This window comes from Sinohyriopsis cumingii, chromosome 3, assembly GCF_028554795.1.
Source record: "Sinohyriopsis cumingii isolate HCF-2022 chromosome 3, ASM2855479v2, whole genome shotgun sequence".
In the NCBI taxonomy this organism is placed as follows: Eukaryota; Metazoa; Mollusca; class Bivalvia; order Unionida; family Unionidae; genus Sinohyriopsis; species Sinohyriopsis cumingii.
The window spans coordinates 104,813,348-104,818,919 of record NC_142963.1 but is presented as its reverse complement, the minus strand read 5'-3'; the positions used below and the strand labels follow the sequence as shown (position 1 = coordinate 104,818,919).

Genomic DNA, 5,572 nt, shown 5'->3' with positions numbered 1-5,572 from the left:
ATAAATCTTGAATCCAATGTAATGGAATTTTCTGTGTAGCTGTTAGCACAATCGCTTGAATCAAACATTATTACCTGGCTAAAATATCTGACTTTTAGATATCAGTTTCTCTAATACTACTGCTGTTTCGCACCCGCTCTCATTCTCCTTTTCAATAATTCATGCACAATTTATATCGATATCAAATTCAAGTTAAAAGTTTCAAATATTGTCGCTTTTAATTGAATATTCATTCAACCATGGACAGCCAACATCTAAATTATTGTTTGTAGTCTTTGAGGATTTTGTGGGAAGTGTTAAAACTTACTCGATATGGTAAAGGAAATATCGGTCATCGGTTTTGTTTACATTGACACAAGCTTTCTTGTTCTAACTCGTTGAGACAAGTCCATATGAATCCTTGAGGCAAATCTATATGAATTTCCTCGTAGCGACCGCTACATTCAATATTCAGTGCTATGTAAGATTCATATCGCGGTGGCGCTTACTTTCAGTCCGAATGTGGTATGCACAATGTCAAAAAAACGTTACATGACATCAACCATTTCAATTATGTTTATTAAATTAATAGTCCATGGCCTATGGTAAAGTTTTTGGACTCAAGGCGCCCTCTTTTGCATGGTTTCGATCGCCAAGTATCGTGTGCTTATGCTGTATTTGCTTCCAATTACATCGTAATATTTTATTATTGGAATATTTATTATCAGAGCTTATTGGTTTCTTTGTTAATTAAAACAAACACAAACAAATCATACATAACAGTCTTTTTCAATGATCTATTTAAGGAAGAATATTTTAATATATATTTCACTACCTTTGATTTAGTTGTGCTTGCGAATGTATAGTGTTTCCATTTGTATGGAAAGGGAGCCAGAATAAACGTATGTTTAAAAAATTCAATCAAAAGTATGTTTGTGAATAGGTGATAGTTGAATGAATCTTTTATGAGCAGATGTTCACTCTGAACACGTGTCCGTTATGGGCAGGTGTTTTTAAGCATGGTTCAAGAACCTCCGAACTACTGATAAATAAAATCAATTAGTTTTTGTGTATGGTACGATGTTTCCATAATTACCCTTAACTTTTCCTCTCAAAAGAAAATGTGACAAGAATTTTCTCCCCAATATTCTGTATATATAAAGTGTGTGTGTGTGTGTTTAAGAAACTACATACCATTGGCATGTAATTCTAGTAAGACTTCATGAAAAACAATTGTGATTAACGATTTCATTTCTTCTTACCTAACAATGTGAATTGAATTCAGTTCTGCATTGCAGATGCTGAGAACTTATCATCTATCATCATCAGCTCTACATGTGGAGAATACCTGTCCATATACTATGTTTACCATTATTTTTTCACATTCTTTGATAAATGAGAATTACTTCTGTATAACTGACACAGGCTGAGTGCGGAACATGATGCAGTTTCTCTATATTCCAGGCTGAATTAAATACAATGCTAAACATGGAAACAAGAACGAACTTACATTATAGGTCTTTGTTTTTCCAGTTTAAGGTGAAATTCCCCACTAGAGCTTTAAATCCTCTCGCACAGATCCGGAAAGCTGTATGGCTGTTGCTATATAATACTAAAAGTCTGAAATATATCATGCATGCAGCGTGAATCATGTCATTACTTTACTACATGCATACAAAAATGGCATTTATTGTTTTATGTTGGTTGTAACATTTAATCTGTTCACACCGTTATTTATGTTGTTCAAAATATTTTGTCTATTTGTTTTGTGCCATACTCACGCAAACAATCAGGGGATTAAAATTTGGATGTATTAGCTAGAACGGTGTTTGGTTGTGATTTATACATTTACATGTGTTTTTAGATATTCTCGCTGCCTCTAAAGTGCAAACAATTGTTGCTAAGCAACACCATTGTACCACTAAACTGGTTGGATGCGAATGATACATGTACTAGTGTTATAACTGTCACAGAATAAGGCAAAGAAATAACTTGGTTTTGTCTTAAAACAATTAGACTATTTCTCGTTGTACATGCGTACAACGTTATATAGGGTGAATATGTTTTTCCAGGTAAGCGACTGTGTATCATGTACCTAGCCACAGATTACTTGTGTCGGGTATCATGACTAACATGAGGTGCACGGGTATTCTACCCCGACTTGTACTCACTCTCCTATGGATTTAAGTAAGACGAATCACGAAAAACCACACTGGTCATTTTTTGGATCACGTCAAGGAGTATACACTCTCCTTTATTCTCCAGCCATAGGGGTAAGTGTTAAATTTACATTCTATTTATTTGATAGGCGAAGCTTATTCGGTTTGTACTGTGTTATCGCGTAATAATATTTATTACAACGCAGATTTTTAAAAGTACTATCATATATATAGAAATTATGCATAAACTATTATGTCCCATTTGGTTTTATTATAGCTGCGTATGTGAATCTGTAGCTGCGTCTGCGTCTGTGTGTCTGTGTTGACAGCTGTGTCTGTGTTGGCAGTAGCTGTGTCTGTGTTGGAAGCTGTTTCTGTGTTGGAAGATGATTCTGACTGTGTTTGTAGCTGACTGTTATAGTAGCGGACTATTATGGTAGCTGACCGTGTCTGTAGCCGTGAATGTATATGAAATGTTATTGTGAATATAACTAGAGCTGTCCGAAGCTGTACGAAGCCGTCTAAAGTTTCTTGGAGTCATCTGGAGCTTCCAGAACAACGCTGTCTGTTGTGATAGCATTACTGTGAATCTTTAGGTGTGTCAGATTATTGTGAATCTTTAGTTGTGTCAAAGATTATTGTGAATCTTAAGTTGTTTCAAAGACTATTTTGAATCTTTATAATTTTGTTCTTGTTGAACAACGAACTGTTTAAGGGGTAAGTGCAGCCCATGAGGGTTCTTGGATCTGCACTTCATTTTATTCAATATTTGTTTTGTTTATTTTCAATTGTATTTTTACATCATATATTTATCATTATTAACTCGTTCATAAATTTCCAGCTTTCTTACATTGTGTTTGGCTTGTTCATTTCGTCCAAAAACCCACTCGGTTACAATTCTGCGACAATAACAGTGCTTTTAGTAGTTGAATACTAAAGTTAGAAATAATTTAACTGGTCGTCTGTTTTGAGAATTATTTTCGTTTATGGATAAGAGAATGTTTAAAATTTAATTGGTTGACTGTTTTGAGAACTGTTCTCCTTTTTAGGTTAGAGAATGTTTAAAACAATATATCGGTTGAAAGTTTTGAGAAATGTTCTCATTTATGGGTTTGTGGGTGTTTTGAAATCAGATTTAACCAGCTGACTCCTTCAGGTCTCTTCACGATTTGTGTTGATCATCATTTAGTTCAAAAACGAGTTCTAAGATTTTATGACACTGTAGTTTGAACGATATAACTCTTAATCGTACTTGGGAGAATTCTTGTGAGCCAGTTTTATGAACAAACCAACTTCAGCTGCAGCTTAGTAATGGAACAAGAAATGTTTTAACTATTGTGACATCGATCTATCATCTGTGAGACAAGAATGTCAAGGAAATATGTTTTAGCTATTTTGACATCGATCTATCATATGTGAGACAAGAATGAAAAATACGTTGTAGTTATTTTGACATCGATCTCTCATCTGTGAGACAAGAATGTCAAAGAATAGCTCCAGACATGGCTCATAATATTATTACAATATATACGAAGAAACAATTCCTAAGGAACTGAAGGATGATATTATTGGATGTTAAATTAAGCTACACAAACACTTCATCTTGTTTAGAAACAAGATAGTGTCATAAAGAATTCGTTAGAGTCAAGCTAAACGGGAAATCTAACTTTCAAGCCTTATGTTGTCTACATGCATTGGATCTGTGACTGATATGGGTACTCCAAAAATGTCACACGGGACGTTGAATATACATCAAACCTATTTTTGGATTTTTTTAAAAACATGAACTGCTTGGTAGTGATTTATTCTGCTCTTTTAGCGATCAAGAAAGAAGGATGATGAGTTCAATTATTGTTTTGTAATGTGTTTACTCGAAACCAGTGTGAATCGATATTCAATTATTGCATTTTAAAGTTCAATTTCTTGTCTAACATAATAAATCTTAATTACTTGAAGCGAACACTGTTCATCCCAGGAGCCGTTTTCTTAACTCATCCTGAAAGTAAATAATTAAGTAGCTGGTTTGCGATGAACAATACGTGTACCATACATTAAATGACAAACAAAACATTTAATCACTATACCCTCAACAAAGGTCAGGTAAATAAAGACTTTCTGAAACTGCACCCACTGGGGATTTGTTTTGCTGTGCAGTTTTACGTTTGACTAAGGCTTTTGCTTTGTTGTGACAAAATGTTGATTATGTACTACATACGCGACAACAATAATATTCTCCAATCATTTTTAACACACATGAACGGGGACATCCATCATTTTGAATGCATAAAATCAAGCACAAGTGTTAGAGAAACATGCTTTTGCGACATGTAAAAATATGATAGCGCATTATATAATCAAAGCATAAGCCAGAGCTGAGTGGACAGAAAAAAATATAAATATATTAACACAATATTATTGACTTTTAGTTGCTAACCTAGACCTCAAAGCTTTAAGAGCAAGTCTTGTCTGCAAACATTTCTTCAGACACAAGTCAGTAATCAAGATTACCAATAATGAGTAATGATAGATACATAATGACTGATGTGGGTCACAGTGGGCATTTCTTTAAAATCATTATACAGTACTTCTCAGTATGTACGTTAGTATTCGCTACCACAAGTGTACAATCAGCAGGGTCTCAGAAACGTAAGCATTAAAGTGCACACAATTGCTGACAATCAAACTTAGGTCACAATGACCTACTTTGTACCCCTCAGATATATCCCATAAAGCTTCATCAACGTGAAATATTGTCTCAGAAATAGAAATCAACGTGTTTAGTGTGCGTGATCATCGGATCATTAAAATAATGCCTACGACGATAACTACGACGCCAGAGGTACTATACACGCTCCCTTGCATTTTCATGCAGGCGGGCAATGAAAAGAGGCCATTTTCAAATATGATCTTTACAGGTCAAATGCTTTTAGCACTTCAACGGTACACTATACGTCCTGAATAAATACTGTATCTGACAATTTGTTTAAAATGGCCAGCTGAGCTATATCGTATAAAGCTGTTGGGATTTTAAAAGATCATGTATATATCTGCCTTGAAGTTGAATCTATGATATTTTACTTGATGGTCAAAAAATAAAAAAGTGAGATCATGAGAATATTGAAACTTCAGTCCTCGGTATTCCTTAATAGGATGCATTTTTAGACATGATTCAGTTCATTGTATGAGACAATGAAAGTAACAAAAAAAGGATCGATAAAACAAAGGAAGAAGACGAATGAGTAGTATGGGAAGATCCTACAATTCAAAGACAGAGTAAATGGAGCCGCTGAAATAAAATCCAGCAAGTTCTTCTTGGTGGTTAAAATACTGAGTTGAAAGTATTTATAGAACCGTTCTCCCAGTCCTAGGAAACAATTTCTCAGAAGGATCAGATTCACAACGGCAATACAGTCGAAAGGACAGGAAACAAGAAA

General features: G+C 34.5%; 1 long non-coding RNA gene across 1 annotated transcript; it reads left to right on the top strand.

The window, feature by feature from the left end:
• Nucleotides 1-1,851: 1,851 nt before the first annotated feature.
• On the top strand, nucleotides 1,852-4,093 carry LOC149803461 (uncharacterized). The gene is made up of 2 exons (XR_016419960.1): nucleotides 1,852-2,252; nucleotides 2,416-4,093. It is a non-coding gene; the product is annotated as an uncharacterized LOC149803461 (long non-coding RNA).
• Nucleotides 4,094-5,572: the final 1,479 nt, after the last annotated feature.